The following is a 26,228-nucleotide window of genomic DNA, read 5'->3' as shown; positions in this document are numbered from 1 at the left end:
AAAGTCAAACAGTGAATCCTGCTATTCCCAGTCCCCATGCTGTGTTTTAACCCCGGGAACTATTTTCTGCTTTGCTGGGGCAATGCTCTCCCTTCTCCCTGTTTGGGTATCCACAGAGACCGGGGTGCCTCAATGACTGAGGAATCTGGTGCTGGTCTTCCCTCAGCCTGCGGGCTCTGATGCACTCGCAGTGCTTGCTGGCATGTGGTTGTGACAGCCTGCACTTAACCTCATGCTTAACCCGAATCAGTAGGCTCTCTGGCAATACCCCTTGGCCTTGAAGTCCACCTCTCGGCACCTCAGACAGAGCCGTGCTCCTCTGGGGGCCGGGCGGCTCCGTGCCCGCCTCAACCCCCAGGCGGCGCTGCCGCGGGCTCGGCCGGGGCCGGGGCGGCTCCGAGGGGGGGGGGGGAGCTGCCGCCCGCCTCCTCCCTCCGTCCCTCCGCCCATCCCCTCCCCTCAGCGGTGGAGCCGCCGGGCTCCCTCGCTCCTCTTCACATGGGGCTCGCCCCGCCGGAGGGACAGCGCTCCTGCCCTGCCGCCAGCCGCTGACGGGCAGCGGGGCCGGGACCGAGGCAGGCAGGCAGGTAGGGGCGGGCGGCGCCCCTGAGGGAAGTTGGCGGGCGGGCGGGGCGGGAGCGCGGGGTTCTGCCGCCCGTTGGCGTCGGTTGAGCCGCTGCGGCCGTTGGTAACGGCACATGGCGGGGGGGGACCGTCGGGGAAGCCGGGCAACTTCGGGGAGCGACCCGAGCTGAGGGAGCCGTCGCCCTTCTCCCGACCGTGCCGGACTGTCTTTGGGTTGTCGCGTTAAAGGTCGCGGTCGGAGAGCAGGTCGGTTATATGAGAAACTGTTTTATTCCTATTTTTTTTCCTCGTGTTCTACCGAAAACGGAGCGCTGGTGAGGTTGATTGCCGTGGCTGCTAGATTAAACGCGGGACAAATTCCTGGTGTCGTTAAAGCGAGAGTTACGGGTTTCTCGAGTTCTTGCAATCTCGTGTCCTCGCAGCTCAAAATAAACCTTTTCGTTTCAAGGCAGAAAAAAGGCTCCGGTTCTTGCCGCTTTTGATTGATTAGAGCTCCTTCGTGGAAATCAGCGGGGAGTTTCGCCTGATTAGGACCTGTAAAATTGTCCTGAGGTTTGTTACACAATGGGCTGTAGGCACGCAGCCTGGGCTCCGTTAGGTAACTTGGCATCTGGGTCTCCGTTTTGCTGGTCCAGCCAAGTGCTGCAAAGTCCCGTTACTCCAGGTGCCTCACTTTTCGGAGTCAGCCCCTTAAACTTGGGATGCCTGAGGGAGAGGTTGCCATCCTGTCCTCCTTAAGGAAAAATAAGTGTGTTGGCTAAACGAGTAACGGTCTTTGATCATACTGAAATTCAGAAATGCTGTTTGTGTTTTGATGACAGTAAAGCTAAACGTTGTCATCCTGAAGACGTTTTATTCCCTGATTGTGTTGCAGCTGTACCTCAGAAGCCCTAGTCAAGAACGAGGGACCTAGCTGTAATAAGATGAGTACAGGCACATGTACTCAGTCAGCCTCACCACTAAAGAGCTTGCTTTCTTGTTTTATACAGAAATACTGTAGAAAAGCTTGCTGGTTACCAGTTTCCCCACGTGTGAGCTGACTATTCAGTTATTGCTGTTCTATTTTTTCTATGTTCCTAAAACACCTGATGGTAAGCAGATATAGGGACCCCCCTCAGTTGGTTGTGGTAATTTTTTTTTTTTTTTTTTTTTTTTTTTTTTTTTTTACACTGTAACTGCAAGTGTTGCTGTAAAAACGCATTTGTTAGGGTGTGAAAGGAAGTAAAATAAAACGGGAAACTTTTTTGTACTTAAAGTATTAGCAACATAGGACTGGACTGGAGGACGGGGAGCACTCTGTGCTGTAATTGCTTTAGGATGAGAAAGCTCTTTTGGGATGGCATTTCACAGTTCATTGTGAGGTCCTCAGAATTTCAGGTTGCGAGAGTCTGACTGGTTTCTTGAGTGAGAAACAGGCACTGTGCTGCATTGTGTGGAGCTCAAATGCAAGTTACTGAAAAGTTTCATATAGCCTTTAAACCCCTCTGAAGCAGGTATATTTGCTATGTTTGGGGCAGTTGGACTTGGTTACAAAAGAACAGGTAGCATTTCTGTAGTAGGGCATAGTGGTGTAACTGTTAGCTCTGGTGCTTAAGTGATGGTATTTGCACACCAAGACTTCCATCCAGTAGGAATATACACATAAAAATTCAATGTCTGTGTAGATAGACATTTGGGGATTGGTAACCTCATGGCCATATTGGAGACTTGGATACATTATATCCTGAAGCACATGCCTCAGTTTTTTTTCCATAAACTTACTCTTAGGAGTTTTTCTGGGCTGAAACCTTAAGAGGAAAAATTGTCACTGAAGTTAACTGTTCAAGAAAGCTGTTTAAAAAAACAATCAACGAAGATTCTTAATATGCATGTGAAGAACACTAATAGTTTGATTAGCTGAGCTATCAAGCCTAACTTTGGGGAGAGATTTTTCTAGAATATTGTGCTTAAGTGTACCCCAGTTTAAAATACTGCAGTGAGGTGAGTTATGGTGAGCTAATTTTATGGATAAGAACTTGATGTTTGTACCTCAAGCATCAACTCAATGGGACCAACTCTCTTAGCAGCATGGCAAAGCTCAGAGCTCCTGATACGCAGACAAGCTAATGGTGAGGTGCTATGTGTCTGAGGCTCTTTTACAGAAAGCTTTACGTAGCAGCTATCACTGATGTATCACAATTGCTGGTTTATCTTCACAGGGGTGGGATTGGAAAGTGCCATGGATGCAGAGAGACTAAGTGCCTTGCCGAGTCACTTGGGAAGCCTGAAAGGGCAAGAAATTGAAGCCAGATAGAAAAAGCTCTAGACTGGCAATCCTACCTGTGCTGTCTGCCTTCATTGCTGTAGGTTGTTTGAATTATGTTTTGAGAGAGGCATTGCAAGTTCTTGCATCCAGTGGTTGGCTGGGAATGTTCAAAGTTAAAATGTTTTTCAACTATGTGGCTTTCTATGTCTTTGCATGCACATACTGTGTGGTGGGCAGCGATATTTTATTGTGGTGCTTCCCTCTTCCTAGGCTTGCTATTCAAATGTTTTAAAATGACCTGGAAGCCTCAGCGTGGAAACGGCACTCTGTTAATGGATTGTTAGGGTGGGGAATCTGAGTGTGAGATACCCCGTGGTCAGCATTATGGTTCCTGATGCAACCATTAGTCAGCAACACTTCGCATAAGTATCCAAACTAAAATCTAATATCATCTGCTGTAATGTACTTCATCAGTAAGGTGACTTTAAGCAAGCAGAAAGTTTTGAGGAAGAATATGTGCTTGCAAAGAGCTGGGCTGGGATTACTGTCAAAATGGTAACTGCATTTTCTGTAGCATTTGTAACTCTGTTTTTCATAAAGTCACTGCATTTTTGTACTTGAAAATTGTAACACACAGAAAGAGTAGCTGAACAGTTGCACTTTTAATACAAAGATTCTTGAGAAGAAAACCTGAGCAAGGCATGTTGCTCTGAGCAGCTTGGCTGTTCTCTGTGCTTGGAATCAAAGCGTCCTTTGCTAGTGCAATTGCTTGTGAGTGAGCAACAGCAGTGGATGCTTTCTGTTAGCAGTGGGGGCATTTATTCCACGTAGGCTCAGGTTTGGGCAGCCCAAGACCCTGAGGCTCTCTCCCACTAATCAGCCAGTTGTGGTTTCTGCATCTCCCACAAACTAATAAAAAGAAGTTCTGTTAATGTCCTTCTGCTTGGCACTTCTTCCTGCAAACACTGTGGGCTGTAAAGTCGCCTTCTAGCTGCTGTTTGAGTGCGTTCTCCACGCTGGTGCGGGTGTCCTTAAGCAGCACTGATTTGCAGAGCAGGAAAGTCTGAAGGTGGCATTTGTGCCCTAGGAAAGCTGCACGAGAGAGAGCCAGCAAACGTACTCTTAAAAATCTAACACACCCAAGAGCTGTGGTGGAGGAGCCGAGTGCTCTGCTGGATCCCAGCCATGCCACATTTCCGCGCTGTTGGGCCACCTGAGCCGCACGAAGGGGCTTCGTGCCCGCTGCCGGACAACAACGGAACCGCAGCGCAGCCGGTCTTAATTCAGGCTTTGCCACGGAACCTTCCCCGAAGTTCTCCCTTTGTCCGGGGCGCTTCAGCGGCCGCCCCGAGCTGAACCTCCCGGCCCCAGGCGCCGCAGGAGCGGGGCGAGGCCGCCGGGGGGCGCGCAAGGAGCGCCCGGGGCCGCCGGGTGCAGTTCGGCTCGGTCCAAATCGGCCCCTTGGAAGCCCGTCCTGGGACAGCTCGCTGCCGAGCCCGGCCTGGGAGGACCCTGGGGAGGGGGTGGCCGGCACCCACGCCGGTTAACACGGCTTTGGGAGAGCTGCTGGAAAGAGGGGTGTAGGGCAAGGCGAGTGCTGCTTCTGCGGCTGTTTGTGTATTGCTGCAGGGTGTCACAAGGACTTGTCTAGCCAGCACCAGTTTCCCCTTCTGGCTGGTGTCCATTTACCTTGTTTTCCTCCTTCTGAGCTCTTCTTAGCCTTTCCTACCTTCCCAGACCAAGCCTGTCAAATTTGGAAACGAAAGGTCTGCCTGGTTCTTTGGTAAAAAGGAGGGCAAGAAGCACCTCAGTATGGAGTGCTAAAAGGACTGCTGGCTGAATGGACTGTTTGTGGCAAGAGCAGTGACTCCAGGCTGTAGCTCCCTTTGTGACTTTCATGGAATGGCTTGAGTTGGAGGGGACCTTAACGATCACTGAACTCCAACCCCCCTGCCATAGGCAGGGATGCCACCCACTAGACCAAGTTGCCCAGGGCCCCATCCAACTTGGCCTCAAACACCTCCAGGGTTGGGGCATCCACAGCTTCTCTGGGCAGCCTGTGCCAGTGTCTCACCACCCTTACAGTGAAAAATAAGCCCCCTTTAAGTATTGAAAGGCCACAAAAAGGTCTCCCTGGAGCCTGCTCTTCTCCAGGCTGAACGTGCCCAGCTCTCTGAGCCTTTTCCCCTAGCAGAGATGCTCCAGCCCTCTGAGCGTCTTTGTGGCCCTTTAATTCCTCACTTATCCTCAGTAGAGGCATGTTCTTCAGATGGGTTCAGGGGGAGTACCTACAACATTTAGTTTGCTAATGAGTGTCATTCATGGATCAGCAAAGGTTGTAAGTCACTGTTATGGAGAGTTGCAGTAGTGTGGAATAAGATTCAGTTTAGCTGAACACTGGACAGGTAGAAAACTATAAGCAAAAAAAAAAAAGTTTTCTTGGTGGAAAAGGTGAGCTGTGGAGTGCTCTGGCACAATACCTGTGCAATTAATCCATACTTTCCTCATCTATTGCCTGCTATAATTTCCTCCAGTGCATTATTTATTGTGAATTAATCACTAAATGTTAGTTGGATTGTCATTAGTTGTCAGGCAGTGAGACAGAAATTCATTTTGCATCTGGAGAGGGCAAGGCACCCTTCTCAAAGCCAATTGTTTGGCCGTGGGGTGCACCTTTGACATGGGTGATACTTGAGATTAATTTCTCATTTGTCTGGTCTTCTGTTTGCAAGAGGAGAAAAATCCCTGAAGCGTTTTGTCCAGAGGCTGAATATTGTATTCTTCAGCAAGATCTGTCCCTGTGGCTCAGAGTAATATCAAGTAATAGGGTTGTTAGTATGTTAGTTGCTATCTAGAAAGATTCTGTCAATAAGCATCTGGATATTTTGATACATGCATAATTGGATTGTTGAATAAACAATATCTTGGGAAAAATCTGCAGCAAAAGAGTATCTGTACAGTTAGGTGAAGGAGGTGAGTGATTGGCACTGCTGTCGATGCCATTAAAATCCTTGGCAATGTGGACAAATGAATAACCCACGGCTAGCAGGATGCTAAATAATGTAGACAGCTGTTTCTTATTTGGTCTTATGCTAATTGCTGTGAAAAAACTGCTGCAGTTACCATTGCATTTGCCAGCTGATGGAGTTGCACATCATTTATATACTCCTGGTGCAAATGTTGCCTTTGTACATCAGTCTTGGTAACAGATAGAAACAGATGCTTTTACTTGGCTGTTAATTTATAGTGAAAGTTTTATGGGATCATTAAGTTTTACTGAGAAAGACTTAAAATGACATTTGGCCAGATAGGCTCAGCTTTGTGCAGTGATGAAAGAACTGGGGAAATATATATTCATTACATATATACATCTAATATAAAATGTTTGTTCAGTAATAGTGTGTATATATGTATCTATATAAAATATGATAATATTTACATGGAACTAGCCTACAGGTAAAAGAGGAGAAGAGCAAGAGAAACAGGAAATAGGACTAGCCTCTCTGCCAGGGTGGTTTAATTAATGTCCAGTTCCCTGGGAGGGGTTGCAGGCTTGGAAAGTGCCTGGGTATTTTTTTTTTTTTTTTTTTTCCCAACTTGTAAAGGCTTTCAGTCTTTTAAGCTGGTATTAATGGTCTGGGCTGAGGCTCAACGTCTGTTGCCTGGAAGAAATGGAAGAAGGTTTGCCATGCTACAGCTTGATTTTAGGTTATTTTGCAGTTGTATAAAATACAATATTATGTAAGTGATAGTGAGAGCTGGCCATAGCCAAGCATAGAGTTAGCAAGCAGAAACTTTTAAGGCATGTGTAACGTTCTCTGAATTTAAGAGAAGACTTTTTGTCTTTTCAACCAGATCAGCTGCTGCTTGACTAATTTTAATTCTGTTTCTCATTGTGACATAAGCATTCCTTTTTTTTTTTTTTTTTCAGTTCTGATTTGATATAAAAGATCTCATGAAATTTACAGGAAACATGGCAGCAGCAGCCCTTCCTGTTCATATCAGGCAAAGTACTATCTTCCAGAAGGAATAATTGTGCCATAGGACTATAGAATAGTCAGAACTGGGGGAGGTGGTGAACTTTGGAAGTCACTTTTTCTTCACAATCTCAGATACCTTGTGTCCCTCTCTGTTGAGGGGCTAAGATATGATGCTTCAAAATAAATGCTTGTTAAATTGTAGTTACATCTGATATTTTACATGCATGTTATAGAAAACGAGACTAAAACATCATTTGTCTGAAGATGGATTTGTAATGAAGGGCTGATTTATAATGGTGAACGCAAAAAGCTGTGGAAAAATGTTTAAACAAGTGTGTTTATGAAATTATACCTTAGTATTGAATTCAATATTGTCTCACGTCTTAATGTTTAAGGGCCAAGAAGGGGTGATATGACATTGTCTGATTATACAAGGAAATCCTTTTTATTGGGGTGGAATTTTCAGTCTTGTTTATAGGTGGACTGTGCTCAGCTATGAACCCGAGGAAGAGATACCACGAGGTAGACCTAAAAAAGACCAAATAACAAAGCCAGTAAGTATGAGAAATAAACGTAACTACAACATTGACTGCAAGGAGAATTCTGTTAGAGAAGTGGTCTGTAGATGATTCTTAAATGTCTTCCGTGGACTGATTTAAAAAAAAAAAGACTGCATTCAAATTTCTGCGTGTGAAGATAAAGCATCCAGTTCATGGGGACATGATATGATGAAAGACTTTCTTATTTTGTCAGTGTATGTGTAACAGTAGAATTTTAAGAAGTATTCTGTGCACTTGGTCAGCAGCAGAAAGACTTTTGAATGCTTGTCACTCTTCCAAACCCTGTCAACCAGCCCCATGGGGGAAAGCTACTGTGGCTAGCTGTAATGCTCTCTCTTTGGTTGCTTTGTTCACCCTTTAGTGTGTGTAAAAAGACTATGAAAGCAAGATATATGCAACTTTAAACCAGTTAGTTATTGACTGAGGTATGTGGTACGTAACTGGGACTACTGAGCTACCAGGCAAAGCATTAACATGGTAAGGCACCTGGTGAGGCTTTGCTGGCTGGGAAGCTGTCAATATTGGGGAAGGCTGGCTTCTATTGCTTCTTGGTTGGGCTCGTTGTTAGTGTTACTTACTAGCTTCTGACTTTTTTGATTTTTTTTTTTTTTTTCTTTCCAGTTGAGTTCTTGAACTGCTAACCACTACTGTTGTTTTAAGGTTCTTGCCCGTGGCTGCAGATTTACTGTTCTTATCTGTCATGGCTCTCGTTTAAGTATTGTCACACTGCTTTTCTGCAAGCTGGCAGTTTCCTTAGAAGTTTCATCCAAGGTTATGCAGTTTTGCTGCGTCAAAACTAGGCCTTGGAGCACAGACAGCTGAACCCCTAGGTGGAAGATTCACACAAAGCTGAGGTGTGAAATCAGGATAAGCTATACTGTGCTGATTCCCTTAGGAGGACACACAGTGAATAGTAACTGCAAGGTTATTTGATCTACTTTCAAAATAACTGGATGTCTGCAGGAAAACTCTGCAAGTTGAGCCTACCCTGTGCTGGATTCTTACTCATCAGTGTGTTTTTGTATATATTTGACACATGTGGTTTATAATTGGTTCTTGGGCCTGATACAGATTGCCTGTGGTAGGTTTTTTTTAAAAAAAAAAAGAAAAAAAGAAAAAAGCCCTTTGAGGGAAATAGAGGATAGAGGAAGGTGAGGCTGTAAATGTTGACAAGGGATGTAAAGGAACAATGGAGGGGGTGGTGCAGTAAGTAAAATTGAAGAGAAGGGAAAATAAGAACAGGTTTTAAAAAGAGAGGATAAGATACTTAAGGATAAGATAAGGGGGTACAAAGATCAGAAATTACGAGTAGGTTTTAACAAAGGAACAGTGGGTAAAATTCTGGCTGTTGTGAAATGCAAAGCTTATATTGCCTTTGCCGGTTGTGTCTTGGATGTCAGGAAAGAGCTTGATTTCTTTTAGTATTTGTAAATTTATAGATTTTGAAAGTTTGATATCTACAGTGAAAAATCAGATGAAACACTAGGAAAAAAATTCTCCCTAGTGCAGTAGTGTAACAGGAAAAAAATCTGAAGAAAACAACTTCCGTTATTTGGAAACTTTAAGAACAGCAATTGTCTGCCATGCGATTTTGGGTTACAGTTTCTTCAGTTTTGGGGGCAATTGATATTTCAGTTGCACCCTTTGTGATTTTTATAAGCTTGTCCAGAAAAATGACTGAGTTATGCTTGATCGTCTCCACACAGATGGCAAAATTTGCTTAAAGAAATTGTTGGTCTCCATGCAGCATGTGAGGGAAGCCAACATATTTCTGATATAAAATAGCAAGAGTTAATATTGTGAGAGTAGTCTGGTTTTGTTTTTCTGTGACCTAAGGTTTATGATGGGGTGCATCAGGTAACGGTACTAATTTGTAAGCTGGCTCTTGATTTTGCTCTTTGCTCTTTTTGCTGTTCTAGTTTAGCTAGAGACAAGTAAGTATTTATATACATATATTATATACAGGAACAGACGACCAAAGCAGCCCCGCATAGCTTGCTCTTATGTACAGGTAATAGCCTGACATCTTTGCAAAAATTCACCCATCTTCTGGTGTTAGAGTTACATAAATTGAGATTTGAGTGACTTCCCATGCTTCTTATGAACAGGGACAGAGACTGTGCTATCTTCATCTGAGAGATGCCACTTAAAGCTGCAGACTTGGTAGCATAAGCGTTCATTAGGTGTTATTAAGGTGGCTGGCCTGACGCATCAGTCATCTTCTAATTTCTGCAATAAAATGTAAGTAATTGGATTGCTAAGAATTATTTTATGCACCAGAGTGGTTATGTGTGGCGTGGGATTTTTCCTTTAGTGAAGTATTTAGTCTGAGAGTAATGAAACTGCAGCAGTTACAGGACAACTTCCAACTAGTTTTGTTTTTGGCAACAACAACTGAATGCATCACAGTACTGAGTACTTTACAAAATCCTCATTTTTATCAGTGTCTGGTGCAGAAGAAGGCTTTTCTTCCATCCATCTATGATCTTTGCTTCCTGCTGTAGTGAAACAACAAATTGTGATGGTTATGTTGAACTGCAATTTCTTATAACAGCATTCTTTCCAAGTGTTCACCCAAGGTGAATTAGGTTGAATTTGCTGCCTGAGTTAGTTTTGCCTTGTTTGTTTAAAATAAACAAAGAAGTCAGGAATATTGGAAACCATTTGGTTCAAAGATTAGTAATAACTTTTTTTTGAGGAAGCTTCTTTAAAATTTTTTGGTGTTAATTTGTCAGAGGGGTGTATTTGAAGGTTAGCAGCGATTCTCAGCTGAGTTGGCCAGGAGAACTTGTAAAAGTAGCTATTCTTGTCTACAATGGAAATCACTTTGGTTTGAACCAAAGCTAAAACAGTTCAACCAGTGTTAGTAGAAACTAGTTTCACAGTGATGTTTGTTTCCTTCCTTAAACAAATCTTTAATTTCTATATCTTGCTACTTGTGATGTTAATGTAAAGTTTCCTGTCCTGTTAAGTTATATTTGGCTTTCTCTTAATGAAATGTCTTTCTGCCAGTTTTCTTAGATAAATGTGCCTATGTATTGTTAAGAAAGTCTAAACCTAGCCTGTACTAAGTATAAGACGAAACATGTCTCTGACAAGTGATGATGATGAAGCCAAACGTGTTTTGTAGGCATAGTAGGACATAATTAGCAAAAAACAGATTTTTACAGGACTTGAATCTTACTACCTTCCTAGATATAATACATTTTACTGTGGGCAAACAGTTGCTGTATAATCACCCTCTTTAGTAAGTAACCAAATATAATTTGCTAATTTGCACTTATGTCTTGGTAGTGTCTTATTGTGGAAGTAGTTATGTTTAACAACCCATTTAGTGGGTGAATAATTCTTTCACGCTGTTGTATCCATTTCCCACTAACCATTCCTGATTTGTCAGATACTAATTTTTTAGAAGTGTTGAGTTTTAGACATGTGACCAGAGGCTAAACTGCAGTTGAATGAAATAGGACAGAGCGGATGTTGAGGGTTTGATCAGTCTGAAATGGTCCATTTCTCCTGGAGCCTGAGACAATCAGGGAAGATGGATACAGAGAGTGACTTGCTTTGTTGCTGATCTCTATAACTCCACTACAAAATATGAGCTGCACTTTAGAAATGCTCACAAAGTACCACCATGTGAGTTGCCAGCTGCATGTGTGAGACCTGCGAAAGCAGCAGTGCCCAGTGGCTTCTGAAAGATGTGGGAAACAAAGGAGACAGTAGCCCTAGCATTTTTCATGCAGCTGTTGCCAAGGAACTCCAGCTGAACATAATCTCTTACTGACCGTGGTTTCCTTGGCTTAGTGAGGATATAACTTAGACCACAAATTCAGTTTCTGTTAGCTAATTCTGATGTGACCTATCCCTGGCCTTGGCAGTAAACAACTTTTATAGTGTGGATTTTGTGGGGGGTGTGTGGTTTTATTTTTATTTTTTTATTATTTTTTATTTCACTGACTATGGATACTGTAAGCAGATGGAAACCAACAGTGGAATTGAAGTTAGAAAATAAATTGAAGTTCAAGTCACTCATGCGTTGAAGGGTAGGAAAATCAGTATACAGTTAAAGGCTTCTGTGTAAGCAAAAGATTGGTGTTAAATGATCATAATAGCCACGTGTTAGGAGGAAAACACAGAAGCTGACCTCTGTGGAAAATGTCTTGCATTAGCTATTAGCATAAAATGTCTTGTGAGCCTTGTAAAAAGCAAGGAAGTTCCATTTGACTTGTTTGGTTCATAATACTCCACCATGGAAAGTGGCTTACCAGAATGTCTGCTGCTGCCACCCATGAGCAGCAGAAGGGCAGGAAGGTGTTGGTAGGGGTGGAGATGGAGCTGTTGAGTTTCCTGCAGAGAGTCCTACCCAAATTGTCTTTTAATACCTTCTCACCTGCCTTTGTGCTTGAAAGAGCTCCTTGTGGCAGCTCCCACAGTAAAATCCCTTGTGTTGTCGAGGTATGATTCATAAGAGCTGCTCTCATCCCTGGGGTTTCTCTTTAACTCTCTTGGGTAGGTATTTTGAAGCTGTTTGAGGATGCTGGTGTGAGGCTTTTGGACTAAGGAGGCTGCACATTCCTGTTTTAAATCAGCATTGTAGAATCGTAGAATGACTTGGAAGGTACATTAAAGATGATACAGTTCCAGCCTTTTTGTCATGAGCAGGGATGCCACCCACTAGATCAGGTTGCCCAGGGCCTTGTAAAGCCTGGTCTTGAACACCTCCAGGAATGAGGCATCCACAGCTTCTCTGGGTGACCTGTTCCAGTGCCTCATCACCCTCTGAGTGAAGAATTTCCTCCTAACATCTAATCTCCCCTCTTTTAGTTTAAAACAATTCCCCTTATCCTATCATTGTCTGTCCAAGCAAAAAGCATCTCTTCATCTTTCTATAAGCCTCCTTTAAGTATTGAGAAGTTGCAATAAAGTCACCCCTGAGCCTTCTCTTCTCCATGCTGAACGTCCCCAGCTCTCTTAGCCTTTCTGCGTAGGAGCGGTGCTCCAGCACCTGGGGATTTGATTCCAAAAATTAGTTAGGTTGTGACTTTGTTGCACCTTCTGAGTGGTCTAGGATAAAATGTATATTCATTTAATTTGTAAACAATGAACTCTACTGGCTTCTAGTTACTTCTTTGAAGAACAGTTACCTTACCCAACAGGATTGCAGCAGAATTATGGCGTTGGCAGGGCCCAGTTTTGTGAGTCTATTCCAACACTAAAACCAAACCACAGTATGACTCAGTTTAACATTATACATTGTTTGTATCGTCATCCTGATTTCTTGTTAGCTTTCTTGGTCTTTACTTTTTCCTGTCCTGACATTGAATGTAGACATCTGAAAAAGAGGGTTTTGTGTTCTATTTATGGGAATGATTTATAAAGATTTTCAACTGAGCATTATTTTATTATCAGAGATAAAAAGGATCTCTTTTTAAACATTCATTTAATGTCTTGTCCTTAGTTCTACTAAGCTCTTACTGCTAGTGTATTTTAAAAGAGAATTTAAGGTTTTTGTGGTCCGTCTTCTCCTTAACCATATTCAGATTGAACCATTTTTTTTAAAAAAAAACACTCCTAATTATTTCAGAGTTATATAATAACTCTTATTTCTCTAGTTATAGAGTTGTACTTCTAATCCATTGACCTAGATTGAAGCAGCTTTGCTTTCTGGCTTTCACGTGTCAGGAAACATTTGTTTACTTGCAGAGTAGGGCAAGTAGGGCAAATAATGTATTTTATTTGGTTGTTTGGCCAGTGAGCTAAATAACCTCAAATGCCTGTTTGGATTGTTCTGACACATATCTTCACCTTACTTAGTTTTCACATTAGTAAGAATTTGGAAGGGTCAAATGAAATCAAGACAAAATATTCCATTTTCTTCTGGAGTAGTAGTTTTCCTGGCAGCAGAACACAGGGGTCCCTGGTCATTTGGTGTACAGGTCAGCGGTTAGAGCAATTCCTGTGGGTAGACTGAGACTTTTTTTTTTCCCTGTGAAATACTTGCTTTTGAGCTAGGCCAGCAGATGCGAGAATCCCGTCTGGTTTCCCTGCTCAACCAGCCATGGATGGGAAAGGAGGCACCATGCCTCAGGCTTCAGCCTGGCTCCATGTTGCGTTGGATGTTACCCACAGCAACACACCATCCCCGGGAGAGGCCGCGACAGCACCATGTGCTGGTCTGCTAGCACTAAGGTTGGGAAGGAGAGAGGAAACCCTTTGAATCCTCTTGGGCAGAGGAAGGATTTGAACCCTTTCCCATCCAGGACTAGTATCATTTGGACAAAAGGAAGGGGCTGGCAACAAGTCTGTGCTGTAAATTTTTGCTCAGTTTTTAGTTGAAAGCGCTTAGCAAGATGGGTGGAAATCATGAATCTGCCACTTGGGGTGACAGAGGGACTGAAACTCTAGGTGTCTGTTTTTTTTTTTGTTTGTTTATTTTTTTCCTAATGAACATTTGTGTCAACTCTCCCTCTGCCTAATTCAACTCGCTTGGAAACTCCAAGCGGTATTGCTATTGCACAGGATATTACAAGCTCTCAGGGACAGTGGCAACTCTGTTTTTTCTGCTCTTATTCCTGCAGGCAGAGATGAAGGTATTCTGGGGAAAAGAGTGTCCAAGTGCGAGGGCTGTCAGGGCAGCAATGCAGGGTCACGATCTGCCTTCACTCCCTCTCAGGGTGTCAGTTATGTGAGGCGTGTATTTAGAAGTGGGTTTTTAGTCCTGAGGGAAGCAAGAGGCAACATGAAAGGCTGAAGGGGGAAGAAAAGGCAGGGAAGATTAAAAAAGAAAAACTGCCTTTGAAGTCACAGTCTAACCAGCCTGTGAATTCTTGCAAATGTTGAATACTGTTCCTCAGTGCCTTGGTGTCTGAGTCACAAGCATCGCTGGGAACCAAGGGACAGCAGGGTGATACTGTTTGTTTGCAGTTGTACCACGGGTCTGTGGCAGTGTAGCATCAGAACAGGGATGTTTGGACTCCCAGCCCATAAAACAATTGGGTGCATTTCCCCTTAAAAAGGGTTTGTGTGATATTTTATGTATATTAGAGAGAGAGCAGAAGCCTGATCGCAATGTTATGTTTAATTTCTATTCCAAGAGATTAAATGACAGGTGGAAATAGTTGCCTATTATATTTCAGTAGCGTGTATGCTTTTGGGCTATGTGGAAGCACTTGTAGAAAAATTACTATTTATGAAGAGATTTAGAGCCATTTGTCTTCCATGAGCTATTTACTTCTCCAACCGAGCTAACATCTATTAAACTTTCATTCTAAGTATAATACCCACAAGAGTCAATTTAGGTAAACTGCAGTACCTCTTTCTAGACTAAAAATTGCTTTGCAGAATGGACGTAGAAAAATCCATTAAATTATTTTTTCTTTTTCTCTTAGTCTTCATAATATGTTGAAATTAAAAAAAATAAAATTGAGAGGCTAGGGATGAAGGGAAGAAAGCTCCTTTGTCAGCTACATAAAGGGACAGTCAGAGCTATTGTGTGTACAGTTTGCTTTAATCGTGTCTTCAATTTTCTTCTCTTTTAACTTGAATATGTTATCATGACTGCAAACTTTCACACTCTCATTGTCATAAACAATAGCCTAATAACCTTTAGAGCTCTGTTATTTTCCAGCTTGGCTGTCAGATGAGTGTTTGGAGGAATGTTGAAGACCGTGGCTTAAATCGTGTTTCAATGCGCTGTCCTTTACTTCCAGCACCATATGTTATTTTTAAAGCCACATGCATTCAGAAGCGGGTGATGTTGGAGAATCAGCATCACCTTTGATTGTTATTAAGAAGACAAGCAGCTGCATTCAGTTGGAGGCAAGAAACAGGATGTGGATGAACTGTGCAGCTTCCTGAGTTGAGACTTTGTGGGGCTTGGAGGGGGGCGCACAGATGCAGGTGAGACCTCATAGACATGGGGGCCCTGGTGGGGACGCCACGTGGATTCAAGGCATGTTCTGTGTTGTGTGGTAGTGGAAGAGAATCTGTCTCCAGCCTTACCCTGATAACTGCTCACAGGTGTTTAAAACCCTGTAGCCCAAGACCTTGCTGATAAGAGGTAGGTCATAAACAGCAGAAGGAACCACTGTGCATCAGATAGGGGCCTCGGGGAAATATTAAGGGATGGGACTGCAGCCCACAAAAGTCAGAACATTTTTTCCTTAGCCACTAGGGTATTTATAGTGAGATTATACAAAGGTTTTAGTGGGCTGGTTATTCCTATGCAGTGTCCTAACGTTTGTTTATTTATTTATCTTATCAGTGTTTTAAAGAAGCAAAAATAAAAACACATTCTGGGACTTTGTGCAAGGATTTTTCTTTCCTTCTTTAAGTCTGTTAATGCAACTTTAAGTTATTCATCATTGCAAGATGGTAGGGCAACACTTGTAGGCCATCAGTACATGGTACCATTATCTTACTGGACAAACTATAGCAACAAAAACAAATATTTACCTGTACTTCAGTGAACTTCCTGCTCCCATCATCCAAACACTATCAGCTATTTCCAGACTTTGGAAGAGGAGTCATGTTACCTTGCTGGTATTTGCTGGGGCTCTGTTACCAGAGTTTGTGCCTGCAAGTAGAAAGATTTTTAAGAATGTTCTAGTCTGCTTCAGGTTAAATCCGTGAGCCTAGTTAATCTGCTTTGTGCGGTGCTGGGTTCGAATTGGCCCTCTGACTTTGCTAGAAGGGAATTAGAGAGTACTTTCTATTGGAGCCACAGGGAAAGGACAATTACGAGTCTAAACAGTACAGCTACCTATAGAAGAACTATGTGGAACCTGTGATTTGACATCAGTGTTCCTATCTTCCATCAGTACAGATTTAAACATGTAAAATTGCTTTTACTGGTATGCTTAAGGAGGTCCAAGCTCTACTAGCAGTAGGTTTGATTTAGTTTATCCTGCAATAGGTTATGGCCATGAAAGAAGTGTTGCCATATTTTGAGGTCTTGGCAAAGTCTTTTGAGTACAGGCAAAGACACAGTGTTGATTCCTTCATCATCTCACCTAGACTTGATTATTTAAAAAAAAATTAATCTCTGCTTAACAAGCATCCAGCTTTATCAGGTAAAGCAGTGTTAACTTGCTGCAACTCCGAGTTGATAGTCTAAAGTGATTTTCAAGGACACACATCTATGCAAGAAAGATGCATCGCTGTAAATGCTCGACAAACCCAGCCAAACATCTCAATCTAGGTCCCAAAATAGCTAATTGTTGGTGGCTTTTTTATTTTTTAATTAAAATATATATGTTTTTCTCTTCTGTGTGTGCTATACTGTGCTGGTAGTTTTCTAGCAAACCATAGTTCAAGATGCAGGCTTCGTATTCTTTTTGTTGTTTTCTCACATGATGCTTTTACCATCTATCTGTCTTTACAAAATAGCTGCATTTGACTCTAGCAGTCGTATTTTATGAGTTGAAAGTCCATTTTTTTTTCTCCACAAGAATCTGTGGCATGGTGTTTAATGCAACATGAGTGAAAAACCTTCTACAGCTACAGTCCTTCCCTCTCCCCCTTTGGTGGGTTTACTCGGGTGGGCAGCCAAGTCCCACCACAGTCCTTCTCTCACTCCCCCTACTCAAAGAGGAACGGGGAGAAAATATGATGCAAAGGGCTCAAGGGTTGAGATAAGGACAGGGAGATGGCTCAACAATTATTGTGATGGGCAAAACTGAATAGGGAGATAGTGAGATTTATTGCCTGATCTTGGAATGGAAGATGGACCCAGAGTAATGACGGAGTCTCAATGCGATTGTGATTGTTCTCCTTTATTGCATGTTCTAACAGTGTATATATAGGCAACTAACTACAGCATGTGCCGACAACAACTTATGATTGGTCTAGCTTCTCTGTGCACGTGTCTCTAGCACTAACATGATAGGTACAACGGTGTCGTTCACGCGGAGTGATGTCGTCTCTCCTCCTACACAAAGTTCCACATATTCTAGCTGCAACATCACTCACGATTATCAGCCCCAGGCCTACATCTTTTTCACGATCTTTCAAAACCTGAGTTGCTCATTATAATTAAGTCATGCACTTTCTCATTTAACCATGACTCCACAGTCTATTACTAACGAGCTAGAGAAGTGAGAAACAAAGGAAAGAAACAAAAAACACCTCCCCCCCCCCATCCACCCTCTTCCACCTTCAACCCCGAGAGGTGTGGGGAAATGGGGGTTATGGTCAGTCTATAGCACTTTGTCTCCGCCACTCCTTCTTGGTCACTCTTGTCCCCTGTGCAGTGGGGTCCCTCCCACGGGATGCCATCCTTCCCAAACTGATCCAGTGTGGGCTTCCTACAGGCAGCAGCTCTTCGAGAACTGCTCCAGATATGGGTCCGTACCACAGGGTCCATCCCTCAGGAGCAAATAAAGTCCTGATTCTGTAACCACTCACAATCTTTGTTAGGTTAGGTAACCTAACTACGGGGAAGATAAAAGCACAGATGAAATCTCTGTATGTGTTTCCATCAAAGGTTTCTAAAGCATCAAGGACCTAAATTTGTTGTGTCTCTTTGAGGGTGTGCTGGGATGGGGGGAAGGGCACTAACTACTTGTTCCGTGTGTTTTACGAGGTGATAGTGTCCCATTTTAGACTCGCCCTGACCCGAATCTGTCATCTGTAAGATAGGCTGTTTTAAAGTGCGTGAAGTCCAATAAATGCTTTTCTCAGCCTCTCCTATACATCATTTAATTCTCCTTATGCTAATGGGTTATAAGTAAAATATGAATATCATTCAGGCTCTAGTAACTGAACAAATGTTATGACTGGTGGGGTTTTTAAACAGAAAAAGCGGTTTTAGGAAAGCCTGCTTTTTCTTAAAGAGATTATAGTTTGCCAGTCTAGGTTAGTATTATAGCCCTCTTGGATGCTGCTCATCAACTGGAAAAGGAGATGACAGAGCTATTGAAAAGGCTAATTCTAAAAGACTGAAGACATGCAAGATGGATTTGAATGATGTGTGGGATGTGCACGCTCTGGCTGGTGTCACTAGGTTCAGCATGTATCACAGAATCATAGAATATTTGAGTTGGAAGGATCATTGAGTCCAACTCCTGGGTCCCCAAAGGACACCCCTCCTCCTCCCCATAAAATATATAAAAAAATCAGACTGTGTATGAGAGCATTGTCCAAGCACTTCTTGAACTCAGGCAGGCTTGGAGCCATGACCACTTCCCTGGGGAGCCTGGTAGTGCCCAAACACGCTCTCAGTGAAGGATGTTTTTCTGATATCCAACCTTAATCTCCCCTGTCACAGTTTCAAGCTGTTCCCTCAGGTCTTATCAGGGGTCACCAGAGAGAAGAGAGTACCTGCCTCTCCACTCCCCCTCACGAGGAAGCTGTAGACCACGATGAGGTCTCCCCTCAGTCTCCTCCATGCTGAACAAGTGACTTCAGCCACTCCTCATACATCTTCCTCTCTAGAACCTTTACCATCTTTGTTGCCCTGCTTTGGACGCTCTCCAGCAGCTTTCTATACAGCTTTATATCTTATACTGTGGTGCCCAAAACTGCATACAGTACTCAAGGTGAGGCTGCACCAACACAGAGTAGAGCAGGACAATCATTTTCCTTGACTGGCTAGCAATGCTGTGCTTGATGCACTCTAGGATATAGTTGGCCCTTTTGGCCACCAAGGCACACTGCTGGCTCATGTTCAACTTGGTATTGATCAAAACCCCCGGATCCCTTTCTGCAGGGCTACTCTCTAGCATTTTGTACCCCAGTCTCTATGTATAACCAGGGTTGCCCCTTCTCAGGTGCAGAATCCAATACTTGCTCTTGTTAAACTTCATATTGTTGGTGATTGCCCAGCTCTCTAATTTGTCCAGATCTCTCTGCAAGGCTTCATCACCCTTGACGAAGTCAACAGCTCCACCCAATTTGGCATCGTCCATGAACTTGCTCAAAAAAAAATCAAGTCCTTCATCCAAATTGTTTATGAAAATTTGAAGAGAACTGGTCCTAAAATGGAGCCCTGGGGAACTCCACAAGTGAAGGGTCACCAGCCTGATGTAACCCCATTTACAGGAACCATCTGCCAATTGTTCACCCCTTTTATTATGTAAAGAAGATGTGATTCAGTATTCCCTAAAAATGTCTGTTTCTTTCCTCATAATTGTTTCTGTCTCACTTCCTTCCTGGCTCTTGCTTTGGCTTCTTCTCCAGGAAATCTCCAATTCCCCTTGCTCAGCGGAGATGGGTGCAAAAGACCAGAGGGTGTCCTGGAAGATCCAGTCAGATGGACACATAAATGCCCATTCGATATCCAACAACACTGTCTTAGTTCTGTGAAGTATTTGAATAGCATGGCCTAAATGCCTCTGAGGCACAGGTATCATCACATCTCTCCCCATTCAAAGCACATCTAGATAATGATCATAGAATATTATGTGACTGGTACGGTAACTGCTGTTACTAATGTACCATTCCTAGTACTACTGAATTGCATTGCCTCTGGATTAACAGCAGGGAGAATTGCTTGTAATTCTCACAGTAATAAGATTATCAACTCAGCTCTGCCTGAAGGGACCTATTTTGGCACAGGCAGTGCTCTGCTTGCTTTGCAGCCCAACTGCTGGGGCATCTTGTATACAGGCTGGAAACGTGAAGTGAGGGACATGAAAATGGTTATCAGGAAATACTGGTATGAATACTTAAAAGTGGTATGGTGGAGAGAATCTCCCTGCGAGTCCTTGTTCTGTCATATATTGCCCTCCATAAGGGTCCCAGCATACCTCTGAAGTGCTGGAATGGTTGGTATCCCAGCAGGTACTGTGCTTTTAAAGGAGAGAGTATGTATGGTTTTCATCCTTCCTATTCAATCTACATGCATGCTTTCATTCTCAGTTCAAGTTCAGCCACCTCTAACTCAGTCATGCAAGTCCTTTTGATTAGTTAATTCATTGCCCTTATTGAATGTCATTCTGAAATTAAAAGGCTGGCACATGAAAGCATCAACACAGGACCTTTGCTGGGCCTATTTGTTGAGCAGACCAGTCCTTTTAATCAAGTTACTGAATTGCTCTGTTTCATCAGGCATGTTCTGGTCTCCTGAGTCTCAAGGAGCTTGGTTGCAGAAAGAGAAAATGGTTAAACCTATTCTAATTTAATAATCTATGTTCTGAAAAGGGTAAAATTGCTATTTAGGTAAGTAGATAATGAGAAACCAATTTTTAAAGTTATTACTAAGTCTGCAAATACGCTTAGGCAATTTTTCATGGCAAATTCAAGTATTAAGGTAATGCAATTTTCAAGGTTTTGATTTGTGTTGCTGATTTTACAGTTCTGCTTGACTCTGTAGAATAGGGTAAAGTGCTGTGCAAAAGTCATTCTGTGAGGCTTATTTGTTGTGGTTATTTGAGCCTGCACTATTAGCCAAAAAGGCTGTGCACGCTTGGAGGTGGGCGACCGTGTTATCTGTTTGTTGCTGTAAAAAATGGAAAAAATATTATTGTTGAAGTTCCTAGAGGAGATAACCATGAATATAAACCACACAGAATAAAAAGGTATTGTAAATCAATGTAAGGTCTCTGAGTCACTCCTTGTGTTAATACCCTTTCATAGATGCATATTGAAAACTGACTGGAGAATTGATCACTACAGCTAAAGTTATTGCTGTGTTGCAATATTGGGTTGGAAATACCGCACTCTGAAAGCTCAAGCAAGATACACATGTGACCTTCAAAGCGGAAGATACAAAACCAAGAACCATCTCTATGTAATCGATTCTTCAGCATGTCATTTGGAGGGTGCGTCTTACCCATCCTCACCATCAGTTTTGTGATTAGATCATTAAGAAACAAAGAAAACTCCAGCACACCTCAAAAAAATAACAACAAACACAGGGTGATTTGCTGAAGCTCTGTTGGGAAGTTGTACTAAGAATTTGAACTTGACTTTCCTAAATCCTCTTCTAGTGTCTCATCATTTACATGTGGGAGCCCCAAAGTGGACCCAGCACTCCCAGCACCCTGCTGAGGTGAGGCAAAGGATCACCTCCCTCGACCTGCTGACAACGCTTTGCCAATGCAGCCAAGAATGCCATTATCCTCTGTGGCAAAGGCACATTGATGGCTGATGGCTCCTGTTATACAAATTATTTCTTATTTAACTTGGAGAGTGATTGTGGACAATTGTAATCATCAGACAACTTGAGTCTGTGGGCTTTTTAGAATTGATTCAGCTGTTTGGCTGTCTTGAAGCTTATCATCCTTCTGGGGGTCTGCACTGGAGATAACACACTGGAAGGTTTGAAACAGTGTCCAATTTCCAGAAGTCTTGGATCAGAAATTCATTATGCCAGAAGATTATATTGAGACACAGTGCAAAAATCCATTTAGCAACCTCTCATTAAAGGACACATAAAGTGTGTAGGAACTCTTCTTTAACCTGCTGTGGAAGCTACAGTCTCGGCTCCATGACTGTGATGATTCAGTCTGTTAAAGAAACTTTTTTTCTTTAAACAAGAACTTAATGTATTAAAATTCTGTATTAAGGTTCTGTATTAACATTTGTATCTCTGCCGGCTCACCCCCTTGTTCATGCCATTCCCCCCATATTTAAGTATAGGCAGCATATATCATGACCCTTTCCAGCGTGCCTCCCTTAAATAGAGCTGACAGAGATCTGATTCTCCTGCTGACCCTTGTGTGAAAAGGGCTTTTTCCACACTTTTCTTGTTTTTCACTATGACTCCTAGGTTTGGCAGGATGTCCTTTCTGTAGAAGTTAATTCCATCCTCATTTCCTGACAGTGCTTTTATTTAGGTTTTGCTTGTTTTTAGATGCATTTCTTGAATGCAAATGCCTGGAATAACATTTTGCTAATCCTAGTTTAGTTATTTAACCTAGAACAATAATTAGGCCTGTGTGCTTTAAAAACTCTTGCATTGTGTAGGCACATGTACCTGACTAATTGATCTGCAAAGTAAACAGGAAACCTCAGCAAATGGTATCACACAGTGCAAAGGCAGAAATATACCTGCTTTACAGACTTAGAGTAGCTCATCTCTCACATGTCAAGCAGCACAAAGTCATTAAGAGCAGGAAAGTGCACGGCTTTTCCCCGCAGCTGTGTATTAAGCATGTACCTTGTCTTTCCAATGTGGGTTTTTGTGTGTAGTTGTTTTTCAAGAAATGGTTGAGCATGACTCTATAAGGTGAAGGTAGGTTTTTTCAGTACTATTGTCTGGATGTGAATTTGTAATAAATGGCTGAGTATTTCCAGTCATTGTTATTAGGTCTAAAAGGTTAAATATTTTCCAGACCAGTATTAATTTAAATGTGTAGTGATTATGGGTGATAGCTTATGCTTTATTTAGGCTTGTGTAATTCACTTAGTTGCCAGCTCCTTGGTGGGTGCGTGACAGTTACCTTTACAGCAAATTCAAACACCAGAAAAAAGAATCAATAATTTTTCCATATTATATTCTGAATTTATAATAAAAGCCCTTGGGAGTATTGCACAATGCTATAGAGCATATTTTTCACGGTGGCTAGGTAAGATATTCTTAATGTGAAAGGTACTATTGATCTTTCTGAAGCTCATACGTTCCTTGAATGCTGTTCCTCTGAAGACACTGAATTACTTTTTAAATGGCACTTTTGAAGGTGATGGCATTCTCTTTATTTTTTTCTTTTATACCATTCCTATCATCGAATGTGTAAGAAAATTTAAATCTGTTCTTGTGGAAAGAATAAAACCCATTGAGGATTAAACCCATTGTGCATGTAAGTCTGGGTAGAGTCACGTAATCAGGAAACGGTGGGCAATGATGAATGCTGCTACATGTTTCCAGAACAGTTGGGGTAAAATAGGAAAGGATCAATTTGAAAATACCAATTTTCCATGCATATTTTTAAAAGCAAATTTAGAAAACAAACACGGGTGCAATTGCAGACTGCTTCACCTACAAAATAGTTCTGAAATTTTAAAATTAGGGTTTTAGACTTCTTAAATATTTCTTCCCTTGGGCTTGATGAGGTGACCTCCCTTGCAATGTTATTCTGACACTCCACCTCTTTTTTTTTTTTTTTTTTTTTTTTTTTTCTTCTCTCACCAAAACCATTTGGTAAATTTAATCTCTGGTAATTTTGTTTTCAATGAAATTCTGTTTTGTAAAGAATGTACTGCTTATTTAGAGCAGACTGTTTTTTGTTTTTTATTTTTTTTCCTAATAGTGATCGTGAATGGAAAGGTACAAATTGAAGGAGGACTGTGCTGCTAAAAAGAGTGTCAATACTGTGGGAGTATAATCAGAAGTTAAGATTAGATGACGCTTACAGAGCTATTTTCATAGCTGGTGCTGTTTGGCACAGATCTGCTTGAAATCAATGGCAACTATATCAGCATTTTTTTTTTGTTGCTGTGTTTTTTTAGTCTTTATATAACCACTAAATTCACTTAAGTCTAGCATAAACTTCTCCTTTGAGAGTTACTTCTATGCAGTACAGCTATAGTATGATCTCCCTGGTTTTGTCATTCACTTTTGTATTGAAAAAGTAAACCCACTGTTGACATGTTATTAAGGTTTCTGCACTCAAAGGTCAGTTCCCCTCGGAGTCTCCTTTCGTCTGGAAGATGGCATATATTAAAATTTTATAACAGTTCCCATTAGTTCCCATCCTATAATCCTGGGATCAGTCTGGCTGCCCTTCTTCATAGCTTATCAAGTGCAATAAATGCCTTAAGTGAGCAATAAAGAGACTGGAATTAGATTCTTCTAAGCAAGACTTGTTTGTATACTGAAGGTTTAAACCTGGCCACAATTGTGCTGATAAGGCTACAACACCTCAGGTGAAGGTAGCTGCTAACACTGTCTAACATTTAAAGCAGCTGATCTTATGAAATACGATATGGTAAGTACAGGTGTATGGCTACATACTGTAGCAGGTCTACAGACTTGTAGTTATAATTTATTTTACTTCATATTTTGCTCTTTGTGCACAATTAAAAAGAAATAACCTCATCTTTGTGTGAGAACAGATAACGTTCCCCAAGGGTTTCAAAAGGAAAAGGAATTATGCGATTCCCCAAAATTGTATCTGTCCTTTCCCATTCTCTCTGCATGTGGATTTGCTCACCATTTTGGTCATTGCCGCCCCTGAGAGATCCAGCACTGGAGAGTCCCTCCCAGCTGCTGGGAAGGGAATCTGAAACATCCAAGAATGTGCTTACTTTGATTTTTGTTCAAGAAGACTGGCCCGTGGCAGTCTAAGCAAGCTCTATCGGTTTGCATTTGTGGGAGGAGTTGGCTTGAGAATCCCACTTGTTCTTAGTGACTGGAAATGGAGGGTACTGAAAGAACACCTGTGGCTGAAAGACTGGATTTCAGATGTGTCCATCAAAAAACTTTAGATAAGGTCAAGGCATTTTTTCCCCCTACAGATTTACTCTGCTGTGACTTACACAATGGTCTGGTGCCTCTGGACATCATTTCAATGTGGATAATAATAAGATTAACTTAAAAGCTTGGAGAGAGTTACTAAATTTGTATTTTCAGTGTGGGATACATTTTTCTCAAACAGCATGACTTTTCATAATTGATTGCATTTTTTAAAATGTCAGGCAGTGTCCTGCTAAGTTTATTGATGAATGTAATGGGTGAAATGCAATACTAAGGGAAAAAAAATAACAGCATCTAAAAAACAAATCACTTAAAAAAAAAAATCCTCCTGCCACGGTCTTTTCAACAAATGATGCAACATATCTTTGAGAACTAATCTTACATCTCACTTAGTATTTGTGAATGATTAAGGTGTCTGTCCTCTTGGCCAGCTCTTTAGTAGGGACAATATTGCCAGGGCGAAATCTCCATGATGGTAACTATTTGAGCTGCTCCTTCTGCTTTTGTGAAGAAGTCTAACTGTCAAACACCTTAACATAAAAAAGATTTATTGAGTTACGCCACAATTGTGAAAGGTTTAGATAGCTCCTATCACTACTGTTTGATCTGATACGTGCCCCGTTGGGACCGATGGATCACTCAGTGCTTTCCAGTTGATAAGTGTGTGAACTGGATTGAAAGGTACTGATTGAGCTGCCAGCTGCCCTTAGAGAAAACCATTAGGTGGTCCAGTGTTCTTATATAATGTGATTGCTTAACTGGGTTGGGATTTTGTTTTGTTAGTATCTTGTTAGCTTTCTCACTTCATGCAGGCATTGAGTTTCCCCAGCGAAATAAACGTGGAAAGCGACTACTGTCCTGTTCTCCGCTTCAGTGTCTATAAATAACTCCAGACCTGCAACCCTCTCTTCTCACAGTTAAATGAATAATTAAAAAAAAAAAAGGCACATGGATTAGATTAAGCACTTGATTTCTTCAGAATGTGGGGAGTCTTTCACAGTGTCCTGTGCAAATTGATGAATCACATGAAATTATTTCAGGCACTAATGTCAGCAGAAGTTCATCTTGATGGATGCTGAAAGTTAGTTTAAATGTTATTTTAAAGAATGAAAATAAGCTCTAGAGGGTTGGTTATCTTCTGCTATGTTGAGTGAGGGGAAAGAAATCTCAGTGTTGGCATAATCTGATGGTATTTTTTTTTTTCAGAATGGATGCTTGTCTTGCTGCAGATACCACAACACTGTGGTCTTCAGTACCTGTGATCCTAAGACAGCTGAGACGCAGCTTTGTATCCCTTTACATTAAAGGAAAGAGCACAGTGCCAGGTTTTATTATGGTTGTCCAAAAGTTCACACGAACATACTCCAGTCTCAATTACTTATGGACTTTGATAAACTTTTTTGTTGGAATTTGTGTTCCATGTCATGTGCAACCAACTAACTGCGAAGCAGTGACAAAACGTCCCTCAGTAAGGTTCCAAGAAAATGTTTTTATATTTTTAA

The 26,228-nt window shown here is 41.9% G+C and overlaps 1 protein-coding gene across 1 annotated transcript in view; it reads left to right on the top strand.

Annotated features, from left to right (window-relative positions):
• Window positions 1–436: 436 nt before the first annotated feature.
• The window catches only part of CPNE4 (copine 4), a 235,874-nt gene continuing 210,082 nt past the window's right edge, over window positions 437–26,228 (top strand). The window contains exon 1 of the mRNA XM_035317055.1: window positions 437–587. The gene's annotated coding sequence lies outside the window, so the exon portion shown is untranslated. The remainder of the gene's footprint in view (window positions 588–26,228) is intronic.

The sequence above is a fragment of the Oxyura jamaicensis genome, chromosome 2 (genome assembly GCF_011077185.1).
Source record: "Oxyura jamaicensis isolate SHBP4307 breed ruddy duck chromosome 2, BPBGC_Ojam_1.0, whole genome shotgun sequence".
NCBI classification, from domain to species: Eukaryota; Metazoa; Chordata; class Aves; order Anseriformes; family Anatidae; genus Oxyura; species Oxyura jamaicensis.
This window is presented reverse-complemented; position numbering and strand designations above follow the sequence as displayed.